At 40.8% G+C, this 20,124-nt stretch overlaps 1 long non-coding RNA gene across 5 annotated transcripts in view; it reads right to left on the bottom strand.

The window, feature by feature from the left end:
* LOC138759876 (uncharacterized) overlaps positions 1-12,013 on the bottom strand; it is a 296,838-nt gene extending 284,825 nt beyond the window's left edge. For 4 of the 5 annotated variants that reach the window (XR_011355184.1, XR_011355186.1, XR_011355182.1 and 1 more), the window contains exons 1-2: positions 11,825-12,013; positions 4,200-4,392 (exon numbers count right to left, since the gene is read on the bottom strand). This is a non-coding gene — a long non-coding RNA (uncharacterized lncRNA). Of the gene's footprint in view, positions 1-4,199; positions 4,393-8,727; positions 8,784-11,824 lie in introns of those variants that run through there. The other variant, XR_011355183.1, reaches the window with a different exon arrangement.
* Between the last annotated feature and the right edge of the window lie 8,111 nt (positions 12,014-20,124).

Below are 20,124 nucleotides of genomic sequence, written 5' to 3'. Positions count from 1 at the left end.
ACGGAACAAAATAGTTCAAAGTATAGAATAAAATCTTAACTAAATACGTTACTTCGTAGAATCCAATCGTACTTGTATCATATTAAAACAAGCCAATACAGTTTTATTAGCCATGAGAGATGGGCTGTGCCAAAATTATCTTGAAACCATTTTAAATTTACATTTGCACAAGCATTCAGTGCGCACATACTTTTGCACAGGAAATAAATTTGCATAACATAAGATTTTGTGCACGCACACTGACTACTAAAAATTAGAAGGAACACTGTGAAGGAGTCACTGAGGGAGCAGTTCCTTCGGAAGGCAGAGAGGGGAAGATTGTTTCTGGTTGTGGGATCCTATTGTTAGTCCCAGAAATTCCAAAGGATAATGTATTGGATGTGGAGGCTGTTGGGATGGTGGGTGAGGATGAGGGGGAGTCTGGGGGAAGAGGGGGCCATGGTAGATGAATGGGAAATGGAGGAGATGCAGGTGAGGGCTGAAGTGATGGTGCTGGAGGGGAAGCCAAGTTTGTGAAAGGAAAAAGACATTTCAGATGATCTGGACTGGAAGACCTCATCTTGGGAACAGATGCAGCAGAAACTTAGAAATTGAAAGAAGGGAATAGAATCCTTGCAGGGGACTGGGTGTGAGGAAGTGTAATCAAGGTATATATTTTGGTGGAAAGCTTATCTCCCGAGATGGAGACAGAGAGATTCAGAAAGGGGAGAGCGTTGTCAGAGATGGGCCAGGTGAGTTTGAGATCAGGGTGAAGTTGACCACGAAGTGAATGAAGTTGATAAACTCATCGCAGGTGCATGAGGCAGACCAATGTAGTCATCAATATAGCAGAGAAAGAGTTCGGGGGGTCTTGCCTGGGTAGGCTTGTAGCAAGGATTACTGCACAAAGCCCACAAACAGGCAGGCGTAGCTAGGACCCATGCAGGTACACATGGCTAATCCTTTGATTTGGAGGAAATGAGATGAGTTAAAGGAGGTTATTTAGAGTGAGGACAAGTTCTGCCAGGTGGAGGAAGGTGGTGATAGAGGGTAACTGGTCAGGTCTCTGGTACAGAAAAAAGCAAAGTGCTTAGAGACCTTCTGTATGTGGGATGGAGGTACAAAGGAATTGGGCATCCATCATGAAACTGAAGCAGTCCAGTTCAGGGAATCTGAAGAGATGGAGGGCATGTGAGGTATTGTGGATGTAGGTGGGGAGGGATTGGACCAGGGCAGAAAAGATGGAGTCAAAGAAAGATTAAACTAGTTTAGTGGGACAAGAGCAAGTGGGAAACAATCGGCCTACTCGGATGGTTGGGCTTATGTATCTTGGGTAAAAGGTAGAAACAAGCAGTGCAGGAATGGGAGACAATAAGGTTGGTGGCTATGGAAGGGAGGTGACATGAGGTGTTGAGGTTGATGGTGTTGAAGACAGTGGCTTGATGTGCCGAGGTGGGGTCCTGTTGGAGGGGCAGATAGGAGGAGGTGTCTGAGAGCTGGCCTCAGCAAGGTCAAGGTCAGTATGCCAGGCTGACAGTAGAGAGTGGGAATACAGGAATCATATTCTTGTTGATTGCCATTTGCTAGTGAAGTTCCACAGGAACTGATATTAGGGCTGCTTCTTTTTAAACTTTATATTAATGATTTTGATTAAGGAATTAAAGGCTTTGTGTCCAAGTTTGGAGATGATACGAAGATAACTGGAGGAGCAGGGGGTGTAGAGGAAACAGGGAGGCTGCAGAAGGACAGACACATTAGGAGAATGGGCAGAAAAGTGGCAAATGAAGTATAATGTTGGAAATTGTACAGTCATGCACTTTGGTAGAAGGAATAAACTATTTTCTAAATGAGGAGAACATTGAAAATTCCCAGATGCAAAAGGACCTGGCAGTCCTCATTCAGGATAGGCTGAAGATAACCTCACAGGTTGAGTCGATGGTGAAGAAGGCAAATGCAAAGTTGGCTTTCATTTCAAGTGGAATAGAATACAAGAAGAGGGATGTGATGTTAAGGCTTTATAAGGCACTGGTGATAACTCATTTTGAGTGCCGTGAGCAGTTTTAGACTCATTTAGAAAAGGATGTGATGAGATTAGAGAGGGTTCAGAGGAAGATAACAAAGATGATTCTGCGAATGAAAGGGTTACCATATGGTGAGTGTTTTTAATCACTCTTGGCCTGTACTCATTGGAATTGAGGAGAATGGGGTGGGGGGAGGAAATTGCATTGAAACATTTTGTTTTGAATGTTGAAAGGCATGGACAGAATAGATGTATAGATTGTTTCCAATAGCGGGAGAGTCTAGGACATGAGGGCATAATTTCAAAGCCATCCACGAAGAACAGAGATGCATAAAAATTCTTGAGCCAGAGGGTGGTAAATCTGAGGAATTTGTTGTCACAGGCGGTTAATGAACCAAGTCATTGGGTGTATTTAAGGTAGAGATTGATAGGTTCTTAATTAGCCAAACCATCAAAGGTGATGGGGAGAAGGCCGGGCAGTAGGGCTAGGTGGGAAAATGGATCAGCTCATGATTGAATAGCAGGCCAGATTCAATGAGCTGATAAGCTTATTTCTGCTTATGTCTTATGGTCTTATTAAGGAAAATGTAAATCAAGGCAGGCTTCGGACGATGGAGTGAGTAACTCAATTTAGATGGCAACAGATGGAAACTCAAAGCAGAAAATGTGGATCTAGTCAGCAGGCCTGGCAACATCTAGGGAAAGAGAAGATCCTTCATTGGACAAGTCATTGTCAGCCTGTTTTAATTAGCTGTTTCCAGCATTTTCTGCTTCTATTTCCAATTCTGCAGTTTTGGATTTTCAACAACCTTGAAAATCCATCAGTGAATTTGACAATATCCATATCAAAACACAAAACTAGAGCATTTGAAGAATAACCCATGGTTTATAGGATGCTGCAAATGTTATCTTGAGTTAATAAAACTGAGCAGACTGGCTGGAATAATGGGGGAAAAAAATAAACAGGTTACAGGGAGCAGGGGCCTCATCTATAAGTGATCTCTTCCCTTCAAGTGCCAGACAGTCTGCATTCCATAGTTACACTAATAATTTGTCCTTTGAGCAGACAAACTATTGAAACAACTTTTTCCCCATCTCTCAGACTGTTCTCCTGCACAGTGCCCGAAAACTGTGGAATTCCTTTTTTAAACAAGCTTGATGTGTCAGTTATATTCAGCATCAAACTGCCTGACATCCCTCAGTGGTTCTGTTTATTTAGTAACCATTCTGTCAGTACTACACACCATGAAATATTATTTGAAATAATTTTTTAGATGAAATAACTTTTGAAATACTTGGAAAAAGATGTATTATAATGTATAATGCAGTTCATTATTGTCAACTGGGAAATGCACGCTGCCTTAAATATTGGAATATACTTCTGAGTTATTCATGTTATATGACGGATGCCCCAGCCTAGACATTACACTGTGTAACATTAACACAGGGCATTGGTTTGAAATTACTCTGCTATTTTAATGGAGGCGCCAGCCTACCTAAAATAGATACAAAAAAAACTTCCGTTGATTAGCAGCTTTGACAGATTCAGCATCTGTTTTTTTTAAGTATTATCAATGACATCACAAACAAAACATGGCAGCTAATTTCTGCACAGCAAGTTCTCTTGTACAGTAATAAGATATTGGCCATTACACCAAAAACTCCTTTGAAAAAGTGCCTTGGGAATTTATTTTTAATGTCCACCTAATTTCCCAGTTGACAATAATGAACTGCATTATACATTTTAATACATTTTTTTAGTATTTCAAAAGTTATTTCATCTAAAAAATTATTTCAAATAATATTTCATAGTGTGTAGTACTGACAGAATGGTTACTAAATAAACAGAACCACTGAGGGATGTCATGTGTCATGTCTTTGTGTTAATCAGGAGGCTTCTTAAATAACAGAGATGCAAGATTCAAATAACAAGAGACATAGAGACATTACTTGCTGATGCCTTCCACCATCTCAGGAAACTGTTCACACACACACACACACACACACACACACACACACACACACACACACACACACACACACACACACACACACACACACACACACACACACACACACACACACCCCACACAGTCATGCATTACAGTTACTACAGTGAGAAGGGTGTATTCCTACGTGGTTACCAAATAATTCTCATTATCCTGACTATATAACAGGTTGCAGGCTTAGTTTGACTTACCATACTGGAGATAGGATCTCTGACAGTGCAGCACCCCTTCAGTGTCACAATGGAATGTCAACCTGGATCATTTGCACAAGGGTGAGTCATGAACTGATGATGCTCCAAGCCAGATATGAGTGAATATAGTAACAGAAGGAATTATGTTCCACTGTTCAACAATAATCACCTCCATTCCTTTCACAGGAAGATCCTACAAAAGGGACAAGATAAGAAATCAGAAAACTGTCTTGATGACATTGGTAGAGGGATAAATGTTGAATAAATAAAGAAAAACTACTAATGTTCAATTAACTAATTTTATACACCAGCTTTAAGAGTTACAGCAATATTTCAATTTGTCAAATTCATTGGTGACAATGTAAAAGTGCACCTGGTGGCTTAACCCAATTATAACAATTATTATTTCAAAATCCTCATGTCATAAGCAAAACTTTTGCTCAATTCACATATTTAAATTCACGACGTCTTTAATAATGTGAAAAGACAGCAGAAACTCATTCCACTCACTGTAAAGTACCTTGCCCTGGAGGGATAAGATTCAGAATTACTCCAAAACTCCAATCAATCTGAATTGCAACAAATTCATCTTTGCCCAGTTATTCGGGTTCACTTTCATTTGACTTTTGGAAGACAGTCTATCTCTTTTAGATCAGCACCTTTTAGTAAAGGTTGAATGATTGAAATTACTTGAAATTGTACTTTAGGAAGTGTGTGACTAGGCCAGTTGCACACACCAGGAAATAGTGTAATGCATGTGTAATGAGAGGAAGCTATAACTAATATCCTGTTTTCTTATTTCTTTAAGTCATAGAAATCATCAACTCACCCCACCAGATCTGTGCCAGCTATCAGAACAATAACATTGGTCCTTTTATTTCCTTGTAATCCGGTGGTTATCAGCCTTTTTCTTTCCATTCACAGACCACTTTAAGTAATCCCTATGCCATCAGTGCTCTGTGCTTAATAAGGGATTGCTTAAGGGAGTATGTGGGTGGGAAGGGAAAGTTGAGAATCACTGTTCCAGACCCAACTGTTACTGAAATATTTTGCTTGAGAAAAATTGTCATTGGCCCATTTCCTTTGGAGTTATGAAACTGTGCACATAACGAGTCAATTAGGTACGATTAAAACAGTGGTTTTCAAACATTTTCTTTCCATCCACATCCCACCTTAAGCAATCCCTTACTAATCACAGAGCACCTTTGGCATAGGAAATACTTAAAATGGTATGTGAGTGGAAAGAAAAAGGTTGAGAACCACTGATGTAATCTATTCCCCCTCCTGTTACCCACCTACACTATGAGCAATTTTTCTGCAAACCTTTGAAATGGGGGGGAACAATCAAAGTATCTGAAGAGACTTTTGCTTCTCTTTCTCACCTTGATAGCAATGCTGAACTAGTGCCTAGTGCTGGACTAGAAACTAGTGGTGCCTCTTTGTTTACTTTTTCTTACTCTTTACAGGGCAAACTAAAGTAAACAACGTTTGGGTATTTGTGAATTCACAGCAAAGTAGACTGGACCCTTGAAACTAGAGAATATGGCAAAACTACACAGTCACAGGGAGGATAAGCAATCTCATCACAGACACCACCAGAGGTCGGAATTGAACCTGGGTGGCTGGCAGTTGAGAGACAGCTGCGATTCCTGAAGCACCACCTTGCCATCTTTCTCAGATCAGCTTGTCAATGGCGGAATTTCAGACAACAGTTACAAATTCACCTTCACTCTCAGCTAGCTGAAATACCTACCCAAAGACGTCTCTGTAAAAAAGAAGGTGCATGGTGCCTTTGTATACTTTGGCCAGTAATCAACTTTAAATCTAATAAATAGGAAAGACTATCACCAGTATAAAAAAAGTATTAATAACTTTAATTTCTGTAATGACAAACTGGAAAAGTACAATTGAGTTCAAAAAATGAATGACCACAATGTTTAATGTGCTTAACTTTGAATAACTCAAATATAAACAAACAAAACAACTTATACCTGACAGAGGGCTCAGGCCCGAAATGCTGGTTACACTTTACTTCCCATGGATGCTACGGGATCTGCTGAGTTTCTCCAACACATTTGTGAATTGCAAGTAATGGACTAATTATTCCAGAGATTCAAATCGTCTAGGATGGCATGGATACTGTAGCTGTTAGTGCAATGCTATTATAGCGTCAGCAACCGTGGTTCAAATCCAGTGCTGTCTGTCAGGGGTTCGTACATTCTCCCCATGTCTGTGTGGGTTTCCTCCCACCCTTCAAAATGTACGGAGTTTGCAGATTAACTGAAGTATTTTGGCAGCATGGGCTCATGGTATATGTCTAAATTTAAAAATCCCACTCTAGTAGTCTGATCACTTGACTGCAAGTTTTTCACAATCCATGAGAATTAGATTGTGTTGAAAAGGTCAGTTGGTTTACGGATATCCTGTCCAGAAAGAATCCAGCCTTAGCCACTCTGGGCCAATATGTAATATGGGGCCCACACTAACATTCGTCACTCACAATTCACAATAAGCAAGAAATGCATCCTTTGATGTAGAAGTCCAATGTGGCATACTGAAGTAGAGGGGGTTGGGGGGTGGGTGGGGGGGGGGGGGGCGCGGGAACTGAATCAGATCTTCCACTGGAGCTCCCTGGCAGATTAATGCACAAAAGGATAGTTGGGTTATCTTGGTCACATTGTCACCTTTACAATCACGTACTGTCAATGAATATCCATGTATTCCCATGATCCACCACATCAGTCACTTAAAATAATAGAAGCCAGGGCTAAAATTAATTGCAATATCATGTAACTGAAGCAACCAGCTCATAATTGGGATTATACCCCATAGGTGTGGTGGTTAGAAAGGAATCATCCCAACACCATTACATCAGTGATGACACTTCTTGATAAACTTTTTACAAAATTGATGCAAGTCGTTTAGGAGAAATATATTTTATCAAAGTTGTTTTACAGTATAGAATATGATGATGAAAATGCAAGTAATGACTTAAAGAACTCCATCTCCATTGCAATATTTTTGAGCAACTTTTCTCAGCTCAGGTATTTTTTGACAAAATTTACCAAAAGAGTGGAATTGGACTGACAGCACAGCTCGTCTTTCTCAGCCACTTTTGTACTTATTTTATGCTGGACAATTAAGCTTTGGAATTAATGAATCAGATTTGTGTTTTAGATGTGGTGATACGGTTGGAACCTTTTTTCATGCTGTTTGGTCATGTATACATATACAATCTTTTTGGAAGAAAATTCAATCGTTTTTAGAATATCTGTATAAGATTAAAATAGTTTTAGATCTAACAGTATTTTTATTGGGTAGTTTGAAACCTCTGAAAGGCTTGGGATTAGATAAGTTTCAGCTTGCTTTTGTATATTTAGCTTTATCCGTAGCGAAAAAATGTATTGCTAGTACGTGGAAAGATACAAATATGATTGATATTAATGGATAGCATAATGAGATGAAATATTGTTTAATAATGGAAAAAATTATGTATGTTTTGCATGATAATCATAATTTTTTAAAATTAATAAGTGGCTGTTATACTTGGAATATTTACATTTCAATTTATATTGATTAGATTTTAATATGTATATTTAACTTTTTTTTATATTCTTTCTTTTTTTTAATGGCTCTCCTTAGGAGAGTTGGCTGGGGGGGGGGGGGTGTTCTTTTTTTTCTATATATATATAGAAAAAAATGTTCATGTTCATGTTTAATTACTGTATATGTCATATATTATTTGTTTTTTGAATGAATAAATAAAGTTTTTAAAAAAGAGGAATTCCCTGCTTAACCCCTATCTTGTTCCAGCTTCCTTTCAGACAGTCACTATTTCTTTGACTGTTTTGGGGCAATTGCCCTAATAATCAATGTCAAACTTTCTATCACTAACCATGGCTGTGAATCATCTTGGGACATTTTACCGCATTAAAGGTGCTGAATTAATTGATGTTTCTCATGAAGTAAGTTTCACAAAAATGTACGTCACGGTTACATTGCCAACAAGAAGAGAAAAACAAAGAGATAAACAAAATTCTGACGGAGAAACACAATACTACGCAAGCTGGAATCTTCAGCAAACAATGAGCTGAAGTATCTCAGTGGGACAGGCAGCATCCGTGCATCAAATGATCAGTCAACGTCTCGAATCTCAATAAGGGGTCTTACCCTGATCCGCTGAGTTCTTTCTGCTCATTGTTAGCTCAAGATTCTGAAAAGGATTGACAAGAGTGGATACTGAGAGGCTCCTTCCTCAAGCTACAGAGAGCAGAGAGCATAGGCACAGTATGAGGGCTCACCCATTTAGGACAGCGCTGACGAAAAAATCTTTATGCAGAGGGCTGTTAGATTTTAGAATTTGTTGCCTCTGGGGGCCATAGATGCTCTGCCATTGATTATATTCAAGACAAGGATCAATAGACACGAAGGAAATTAAAGGATATAGGGTACCAAGAGCAAAGTGGGGTTGAGACACAGCATCTGCCTTGGTCTTATTGAATGGTGGAGTCTGCTCACTGTACAGTACCTGAACTGTATAGTGTAGCCCTGCTTCTCTTCCTTATGTCCTTAAATACAGATTCTAGTAGGGAAAAATGTTTCATATTTTAAAATTTGAAAATCAATTCTTATACTAAAATATCTACAATAAATTGGTGTAAAAATCATGCTATTTGGTGTAGCTAATGCACACTTATTCTAACCGTTCCTTTAGAAGATGAGTCCAATTTATTTTTAATCTGTACACTGCAAAATTCAACAAACAGTAATACCTCATTTCAAACATTTTACACATTTCCACATCAACTGATCTGTTGCAGTGTTGTTTCAATGAAGCTTGCACATCAAATGCAGTATCTGAATGTAAACTTCAAAGTGCACCGCTGCATCTCTGAGCTCTCTGTCTGTTGTGATAAATTGCTGTAATTGTGCATTCATTTAAAGCCTATGGATCAATTTTTAATCAAGCTGAGAATTTTGGCTTGAGAGGGACAAAATGACCCGTGAGGTAAAAAGCAGGAGGCACTTTAATTTTCCTCCAATCAAATTACAGCCTATTGTAATAACCTGTAATTAGGTCGGTAAAAATTCAAGTTATCAATCCTAACTAATGGACCATGTTCTCTGCCATGTAGGGGTCAAGGAGTGCTTACTCCATCCAAACATTTACTTCAATGATAAGGTAATTAGAAATTTCACAAGGTTCTTGGTGTGAACAACAGCAGCAAAGCAAAGGTTTCTTGCAACCCAGACGATAATATCAATACACTCCCAAAAGATTTAACCAATTTATTAAAACACTGCACATATTTATAAGAATTAAGGGAACACTCTTGCTTTGTAGAAAATGCACTTAACATGAAGCATTGCATCTGTCAATATCTCTTGGCATTCTCAATGATCTAATGAGAACAAGTTCCACTACATTCTTTAACTTAGCATGTCCTTCATGGGAGGAAACATCAAACAAAATCTGGCACTGAGCCACGTCAGGAGGTATGAGGTCAAGTAAACAATAGTTTGGACAAAGGATCAAATTTTAAGGTGTGTCTTGGAAAACAAAAGGTCGGTAAGAAGGCTCAGAGCTTTAAAATTAATTTCGGGAGCTTTGGTCTTTGTCAGATGAAGGCAGTGCCTCAATGAAGGATGAAATCGAGGAATGCTCAAGAGACCAAATCAGAGTTTGAGATGAAGGGATGCGATGAGACCACAGAGGAGTTTCTAAAAAAATTGAGATTGAGGTGTTCCTTAACAGGGAGCCATTTAAGCTCAGTGTTGAAAGGATGGATGGATAAAGGGGAGTTTAATTTAGAGATACAGCACTGTAACAGGCCCTTCTGGCCCATGAGCCTGTGCCGTCCAAACACGCCCACATGACCAATTAATCGAATAACCCTGTACATCTTTGGAATGTCGGAGGAAACCAGCACATCTGGAGGAAAAAAAACATGCACATAGGTAGAACATACCAACTCCTTACAGATAGTGGCGGATTTGAACCTGGATCACCGGCACTGCAGTATTGTTGTGCTAAACGCTATCCTAACCATGCCACCAAAGTTAGTGTAAGTTACAACACTGGGAGCAGAGTTTAAGTGACCCTTGGTTATAGAAGGTAGAATGAGGGAGGTAGGCTAGAAATAGTCAACAGTTATGTCCATACAATGGGGAGGGAAGAAACACTAATATTGTCTTTCATAGAACCTCCAAGCTCTCTAAAAGGTCAAGTGAACCACAGTCAGTGTTCTCTCATGACCACCATCTCAAGCCCAGTAAATGTCCCTGGTTATTATTAGTCAGCTACATTGGACTGACCCCATCACTCACGTGCTCAACTCCAGAATCCCAAAACCAGAAAATCTACTCCAACCTCTGTCATAGCAGAAGATAACCAGGTAGAGAAAGAAAAACATTCAAGAATGTGCTCAAAGGCTCATTAAAAAAGTGCAATGCCCCCAAACGCTCCAGGGACACTGGCCGATGATGAGTTAAAATGGACATTCAGGATTATGTAAAGTGCCTTGAGGGCCTCTAAGATGAGTTTACACAGGCCATGAATAAACAGGGAGAGAAGTGAATAACCATTTCCCAAAACCCACCCCCCCACCTCCATCTCCAAAGCTACATATCCTCATTCCTGTCTGTCTCACCCTGCCCTGGTTACAAGAGGGTCCACATTTCCCACAATGGCCTTATTAGCCACCTCTGAACCCATTAAACTAGAGCAGAAGCAAGTCATTCTCCATCACGGGGAGAGCCTATGAAAACGGTATGACATAGTTCCTGAAAATTTACTCTTAGGAAGGCATAATGATAAAAATTTGAACAGACCATTAAAAGTTTCAGTCGGATACAAGATTTAACTAGCTTGGACTGTGGGGGAGAAGTGTTGCTTAAATTTTAGCTCCAACAATTCAAAGAAAAATTCTATTTGTTTCTTTCGTTCTACACTCCCTCTCCTTGCATTTAATCCATAACTCAGTAGCATGTGATACTTGATAAAGACCTCAGTAAAGCATCAGCCATTCTTTTTTTTCCTACTGATGCTGCTTGATCTGCTGGGTTCCAACCTCTGCATCTCCTGTTTGTCTCCAGTATGTAATTTTTCTTGAAGGCATTTTTCAGAAAGAATAGCAGCAGATTTGGCCCAGTTACCTGTCCCACTCTATGCAACCCCCTGCAAAATTCTTTTAACTTTGTTGGATTTTTCTAAATTTTGCTACCCAGATGGATATTTTAATTTTGCTCATAACTGAATAAGTAAATCTGCATGGTCTATCCTGAGGGTTGTTTTATTCTGTGCTGCAAACATTCTGCAAATTTGCAATAAATGCTAATTTACAGGTTGAGTGAAAACAAGGCTTTGGGGAGCCCATGAGCTTCTGATTCACAATCACTTGCAAACTCCTGGGTTTCTTGAACACCAATAAATTTTACAGAAGGATAATTTGAATTTCTCCAGTTGGCATACAGGAACCAAGATAATTTTCTAATTTCTATTACAAAACCATAGATTTATTTTTAATTACTAAAGGAGTTAATATATATTTAGATAAGAAAGGATTTGAAGACTGCAGTGCAATTCTGCTCACACCACGTAGCACAGAAAATATCATTTCCTATACCTTCATCATTTTTGTGCATTCCAGTTAATGGTATGTTGATATTTCAAATATTAACTTCCAAATATTCCAGATAACAGAGATCATGTCCTTCCTGTAATATCCTGTTCTGTGCTCCATGGACTCTTCATGTTGATGCGATCACAAAGAAGGCTCGCCACCGGCTATACTTTGTGAGGTGTCTGAGGAGATTCAGTATATGTCACCAAAGACTTGTAAACTTCTACAGATACACTGTAGAGGGTTGTTAACTCGGCCAGCGACATCATAGGCACCAGACTTCATTCCATTGATGACATCTACATGAGGCGGTGTTTTAAAAAAAGCAGCCTCTATCCTCAAATACCCTCACTACCCAGGCCACACCCTCTTCACTCTGCTACTGTCGGGAAAAAGGTACAGGAGCCTAAAGTTGAGCACTCAGTGGCACAAGGGCAGCTTCTTCCCTGCTGCCATCAGATTCCTGAATAATCAATGAACCAAAGACACTGCCTTACTTATTGTGCACTATTATTTTTATTTTTTATATTATTGTTGTAAGTTGGTTATAATATGAATGTTTACTCTTTGACGCTGCTGCAAAACAGCAAATTTCATGTCTTGTTCATGACAATAAATTCTGATTCTGTGCAGTTCTGTGCAGTTTTGAGTTCTGTAAGGCATTTCTAAGATCCACAAGCTCAATATTTCAAGCTTAAAATTTGGATCACATTGATTTGTGTTTGTCAGTGCAAACTGTTTCAAATTTTAACAGCAAATCACAATTGGATGATTGAAGTACACCTCACGTTAGCTATAATATTAAGGTGCACCATTAATGCATGAAATGGCTGTATGGAGAGTAGATTATAGCTAATATCAATCCCAGAGTGATGTTGATTCTGTGCTTGCCCAAGCAAAATGAATGCATTCATCTTGCTAAAACACAGTATGAGTTATGTATAAACATCAGCTTCTAACAACACAAATAATCCCCTCTTTGCCCCTTTTGCAAAATTTAAAGGTATCCTCAATTACTTGTGAATTTGTTGGGATCTCAGTCAGAGCCAAAGTAATCTGGAACACTGCGCTGTGAAATGATCTGCCACCTAGTTTGGAAATAGGGAGAGATCTTAGATTTCAGATTCAGATTTCAGATTTATTGTCAGAGTATATACATGACATCACATACAATCCTGAGATTCTTTCTCCTACAGGCGAACCAGAATAAACAACTTATTGCCAGTAAAAAAAATACACGACATACAATCATAAAATGTAAACAAACTGACTGTGCAATACAGAGAGAAAAAAATTAATAAAGTGCAAAGGTGAGAGAGATGGGTCCAGACTCAATCCCAAAAATGGAAGCTTTCAGTTTTGGACCAGGAGAGGGCCTGAAGACAAAAGCTTCCTAATCATAGGTGGTTGGGGGATGAGTGGAAGAAGGGTTCTGGCAAGAAAACTTATCTTCTGTAGGTATTATGGAAATATCTGTTATGATACCCTCATAAAGGGGCAAGGTGCTCAGATTCAAGATCTCTGGAGATGTGATGACTGAGACCAGACTGTAGGCAGAGCCCTATCTACATATCCATGCCTTGACCCTTGTCTGTGGTCGTTAGTTTTTCATAATATGACTGAGGTAGTTTCTCCCACCCCATAGCACTAAATGGATCTCAATGACTGAATCCTCAGCTCATTAGAAAGCTGAATCAGTTCCAATTTTCATTTGCCACTTCACCAAGGAGTTTTCATTCTTCACCTTGGGTAGAGAGCACCAAGCAGTGAAGGGATGCAGATGCACCTTGCTTCAAGGAACATTAGATAGGTTAACAATGGCATTGAGTCAACCATAACCAATGTTTCGGGCTTGAGCCCTTCATCAAACCCAAATTGTTGGTTATGTATCTTTATCTTTGCTATACAGGTACACGATCCTTTATCCAGACATCTAAAATCCGGAAAGCTCCAAAATCCAGCAAGTGGGGACCAGCGGTCAGGGGAGGAGGCCGAGGGGCCGGCGGCCGGGGGAGACTGCTGGGCGGCCGAGGGATCGGCGGTCGGGGGGTGACATCTGGGCGACTGGAAGGGGGTGGGGGTGGATACAGCAGCACAATTCGGGTGGGCTTATCGAAATCCAGAAAAATCCAAAATTCGGAACACACTGTCCCCAAGGGTTCCGGATAAAGGATATTGTACCTGTCTAAAGTATACTGTTTAACTTGCCGAATTTTCCCAGATTTGTGTTTTTACTTCAACCATGGTGTCTGCAGAATTTCACATTTTACTCGCATCAGGACAAACATTGCATTCCTCAGACAAAGGATCAAGTGCTCAGATTTGACCAAGGAAGCGCTACAATGGATGTAAAGAACAACCCTCTTCTGTATCCTGGATGCTGCTGCACCTTGGCTAATCCGTACACCATCTCCAAGACTGGGAGTCAATGCTCCACTGTGCAATTGGATCCTGGATTTCCTCTCCTCCAGACCACAATCAATAAGAATAGGTAAGAACTCCTCCACAATCTCCATCAGTACTGGAGCACTTCTTAGCCCTTAGCTCTTCTCAGTATACACCTATGACTATGTGGCTCGTTACAACAACAGCACCATCTAAAAATTCACAGACCATACCACAGAAGTGGAGTATATAAAAAGGGACAAAGAGTCAGCTTACAGGATGGAGATTGAAAATTTGGCTGAATGGTGCACCAACTATGACCTTGCTCTCTATGTCATAAAAACCAAGACCTGATTGCTGACATCAGGAAGGGAAAATCAAGGGTGTACGATCTAATGATCATTGGGGTATCAGAGGTAGAGAGAATGAGCAAATTGGATCTTTACTGGACCCAACACACCAATGGCATCATGAAGAAAGCACATCAGCGCCTCTACTTCCACACGAGTTTGCTGAGGTTTGTTATGACATTGGAAACCCAGGCAAATTTCGACTGATACGAGGGTGATAGTGTGCTGACTGGTTGCATCACAGTCTGGTATGGAGACCTTGTAAAAAGTAGTGGGCACAGCCCAGGACATCACAGGCAAAACCCTCCCCACTATTGAGAACATCTACAGGGAACACTATAATCGAAGAGTCGCAGCAATCAAGGATCCACATTACCCAACACACTCTATTCTCACTGCTACCATCAGGAAAGCAGGAAAGAGGTATAAAAAACACATATACAAATGCTGGAGAAACTCAGTAGATCATACAGCGTCTTTATGTATAAAAGATAAAGATACATCGCCAGTGTTTTGGGCTTTAGCCCTTCATTAAGGTGTGCAGGAACATGAGAAATGCCTGAACAAAACAGGGAAGGGGGAAGTTGTGATGGTGGAGGATGATAGGTGGAGGGTGGGGGGTAGGTGGAGAGAGAAAGGAAGTAGGAACTGGAATAACTAGTTAAAGGCGAAAGGGGGGAAAGGGCAAGCTGATTAATGGAATGCAGTGAACTCAATGTACCCAGATGAAAAATTAGGTGTTCCTCCAATCTGCAGGTGGTCAGGGTGGGGTAGTATGAAAGGCCATGGAAAACATGTGGGTTGAGAGTGTGACTCAGAATTGAAAGGCTATGGGAAGGTCACTTTTGTTGCAGATGGAGAGGAGGTGCTGGGCAAAGCAATCTCCTAATCTGCGACCAGTCTCTCCGATGTAGAGAAGGCCACTGAGGGTGTACCGGATGCAGTAAATTAGTTATTTGGAGGTACAGGTGAAGTATTGCTTCACCTGAAAGATCTGTTTGGGACTTCGGTCCGTGGTGAGGGAGAAAGTTTGGGTGCAGGTATTACATCTCCTATGACCACTGTAAAGGTGCTGGGGGTGGTGATGGGGGAGGGGGGTGGGCGATTGGTGGGGAGGGAAGAGTGCACAAGGGAGTTATGGAGGGAGCGGTCCCTATAGAAGGCTAAGAGGGGAGAAGAAGGAAAAATGTGTCTGGTGGTGGGGTCCTGTAGTAAATAGCGGAAATTCTGGCGGATAATGTGCTGGATGCAGAGTCTGGTGGGGTGGTAAGTGAGGATGAGGGGGATTCTGTGCTTATTGTTTCTAGGTGTGGTGGGGGCTAAGGCAGATGAGCGGGGAATGGAAGAGATGTAGGTGAGGGCTGAATTAATAGTGGTGGAGGAGAAGCCACGTTTGTGGAAGAAGTCAGGCATTTGAGAGGTCACAAGACTCGAACCACCAGGTTCAGGACCAGCTGCTACCCCTCCACCATCAGACTCCTCAACAACAAACTCAATCAGGGGCTCATTTAAGGACTCTTACTTTTGCACTTTATTAATTTTTTTCTGTCTTTATTGCAGTTTTCCATCTGTATGTCAAGTACATTTTGTTTGCAATACCAATAGGTAGTAATTCTGTCTGGTCAGCAGGAAAAAGAATCTCAGGGTTGTATGTGATGTCATGTATATTCTCCAACAATAAATCTGAAAGCTAAATCTGAACTACCACCTTCATTCACATCCTAGTGGTTCTTCCACAAGGTTTTCATGTCCAATGGGGTCTTAGCTGGTGGTAAGTCCACTCTCTTTCAGCAAAGGAAGGCCTGCTGATGCCCATGAAGGCTGATCTTAAGCTTTGTCTCACCATGACGGAAGACAGCTCATGCTAGCCTGCTGGACAGGCACACAAAGTTGTAGTATTGGTGCGATTATGTACATCATCATCGGGAGCCACTACTCTTTCATGGGATGGCAGCTCAATGATTTTTACTGGGCAATAGTATAGTGCTGGAGTTCTTTCAAAGTCTGGGGATTGAGTTCCCACTGCATAAAGGCCTCAGCCATCAGATGCAGGGATTAGAAACATTGATGTGGGTATTTCCTGCTCCAAGCGGAAGGATCTAAATGAGGTCTCCATAAAGTGAGACAGAGGTGAAAGTCAAATCTGGGAACAACAATTGATGAGCAGTGCTGGTCCAACTTGTGTCAGATCAGCATGACCACGGTAATCAATGCAAGATACAGGCTGGTGCAATACAACTTCTTGCACCAGCTGTATCTAATGCCACAAAGGATTAACAGGTCCAAGCCGGAACTGTCGGACCAGTGTTTCAGATGCGGCATTGAATCAGACACCTTTGTGCACGTGATCTGGACATGTACCGAGGTAAGGCCCTTCTGGGCAGAACTAGGTGAAGTCCTAGGGAAAATCATAAGTAAAGAATTCCTACGGGATCCTGAGTTCTTCCTGCTGGGTAACATGATGGACATAAGAGTTCCAATGAAACTGTCCAAATTCCAAATTCAATTTGTAATGATCGCATTGGTGGTGGCCAGGTAGTGCATAGCAGTTACCTGGAAATCTGACTCTCACCTGGGCATTACGCAACGGAGCAAGGAAATGCAAGCCTGTGTTCCCCTGGAGAAGATTACTTATAACCTGAGGGGAAGGTACAGCACTTTTCAAAAAATCTGGCCAGAACCAGAACCACATAGGAGTGTGGCTGTGAAAAGTACAATCTTGCCTAGGTGCCCGACTCACTCTAAACAGGGGGCCTGCCTTAGCCCAGCCAGGAAAAGGAATAAAGGGAAATCGACCTGGTTCCTCGCTGCTGCACTGGATGTGACCATAACTCCCAAATATGATTTAACCCTATATTTTGGATGTTTTGTTGTTTAAATTTATTTTTTAGTTACCCACTTGTCCATGAGTTGAGTGTTTGAGGTTTAGGGAATAGGGTGGGGGGAAAAGAGAGGATAAAGGGCATTAGGCTTGGACTTTTTTGTAAATTTGTATAGATATGACATGGAAAAGTGGTAATCGATGTCAATTTGTAACGATTATTGCTGACAAACTGTAAACTCCCATGTCTAAACCTGAAAAACTATAAATAAAATATTTTAAAAAGACATTGATGTAGAACTGGCCTTCATTTCCATCCTGGAAAGGGTGGGCTCCAGACTCTGACTAAAGCCATTTTGAGCTAGATTTCTCTATCATCTCTGATGACCTGTGAAGTACTATTGTTAGGGGCATCAGGCAATGCTCCTGACGACTCTTTGTTTGCCTTACAGCAGATAAAAGTTAGTAAATCATACATGTTACATTTTTATTGCATTGTTATGTGACAATAAAAGGGACATTGAATCTATGCTGTGATCAATTGTGCTCCAATGTTCCATTGCTTCAGTGGCCCCTGCTTCAGAGCAGTATGCTCCAATAACTTATACTTAGAGCCAAAGAGTCATGCAGCATTGAAAAGGACTCATGTATGCTGACCACGTTGACTTTCTAGCCTAATCCCAGTTGTCTGCATGTGGTCTGTATCCTCCTAAGTCCTTCTATTTCATTATTCTATGCTCCAGTGACATCCATTTGATGCTCTATGCTCCAGTGCTCCAATGCTTCCATGCTCAAAGATTTACTGCTCCAAACTCCAAATTGCAACGCTCAAATGCTCTGATACACCATACTTTAATGGCAGGTTAGTTGGCCACTGTAAATTCCCCATTGGTGTAAGTACAAGACAAAAGGGCCAATGGGGAGCTGATGGACAATGTGAGATTCAAATAAGCCAAGAAGACAGGCAGTAAGGAATGCCCCATGCTTCCACAGTCTGTTCTCAAAGCTTCACAGCTCTAATTCTCTGTGCTCTATTGTCCCATGCTCCAAAGCTCCATGCATGAGTGCCCCATGTTCCAAGCTATGTTTCAATGCACTAAGCTCTATTGGTCCATTCCCCATATTTCATGCTTCATGCTCCAAAGCTTCAATGCTCCATGCTTTAATTGAGCATTTGCCGAGATTTAATGCTCCATCTTCTATGCTCTATCCTTTCATTCTTGTGCTCCATTGATCTACTTACTAAAAAACTAATATTAGGAATAGGGGGAAGACCACTGAGCTCCTGAAGCTTGCAACCACCATTCAATTAGATCATAGCTAATCTGATTTTAACCTCATCTTTACATTACCGCCTACCCCTATAATGTTTTATCCTCTTGCTTATTAAGTTTTTGTATTAAGAATTTAAAGAATATTCAAAGATTTGGCCTCCACTGCCTTTGAGGAAGAGAATTCCAAAGATTCTTAATGTTCTGAGAGAAAAATGTCACCTCCTCTGTCTTTATCAGATGACCCCTAATTTCATGCTGCAAGCTCCAATGTTCTATGCTTCACTGCTTCATGTTTCATTACATTAATGCTCCTTCCCGCAATGCACTGTGGTTCATTATTCTATGCTCGAGTGCTCAATGCTGTAATTCTTCATGCATCAATGTTCCATGCTCTCACGCTTCAGTGCACCACCTAAATGCTCCATTTCTATCCACTGCTTTCATGCTCCACACTATGAATCTTCCATGCTGCAGTCTGCTCCTACTTCCAATGCTCCAATGTTCTAATGCACTAACAGTCCTTGCTTCAGTGCTCTATGTTCCTGTGCTGTGTGTTCCTCTGTCCCTTTCTTCAACATATCATGCTTCATTTTCTAATGCTCCCAGCTCTGATGCTCCTCTCTCATGCTCCATGCTTCAATGCTCCATTCTCCATGCAGCCTTGCCCAGAGCCCCTTTTGTTCATGTTCCATACATTAATACTCCTGACTGCAACACTCAGTTTCCATGCCCCGAGATTCAAAACTTCATGCTGAGATGGGTCAGAAGTATGCTTATATCCTGTAAATCAGAAGAGATTCTGGAATGAATAAGAAACAGATGTTTCGAGGATAAATTTGATGTGACCCAAATATCATCTTCAGTGACCTTGGTACTATCACAGGTTGTGAACTCTATGCAGTCCTTCAATGCTGGTGAGTGCTCACTCCTCTCAGCCACTGTGTCCCTGTGTCCCTGGTGATGCCAGTTTGTTGTCATTGGCAGAGGTTACGTTGTATTTTGTCCTGAATGAGAGAGGAATCTGTATTAGTGCATGTGCTACACATACTAGTGTATGCCAGAGGAAAGTTGTGGGTGTGAGATATTGAAATTACATTGTGTGCATGAGGATGAGGAGATATAGTGATGGATAGTGATAGTTGTTAATGTAACAATTATCAGCTATATATGGGGCTGTTGATGCCATATTTATTAATGACGGTAGATGTGAGGTAACTTCACTTTTAATGGCATTGCACCTCAAACTTCATTCCTGGAGTTGACCTCTTCCTTTCACCGAGGTTTCCCTGGCTGAGTAGATAGATACTTTTCTCCTCCTTGCCACTTTTTCTGAAAAAAAAAGACAAATCTGACTGAACCAGCACATGTCATCGCTATTCTGTGGTTAATAAGGAATTACTTAAGGTGGTATGTGAATGGAAACAAAAAGGTTGAGAACCACTGGACTAAGCCATTAAGAGAGGTATCCAAAAT

Source organism: Narcine bancroftii, chromosome 4, assembly GCF_036971445.1.
Source record: "Narcine bancroftii isolate sNarBan1 chromosome 4, sNarBan1.hap1, whole genome shotgun sequence".
Taxonomy (NCBI): Eukaryota; Metazoa; Chordata; class Chondrichthyes; order Torpediniformes; family Narcinidae; genus Narcine; species Narcine bancroftii.
The sequence above is the reverse complement of the archived record's forward strand: the minus strand, read 5'-3'. Positions and strand labels throughout refer to the sequence as shown.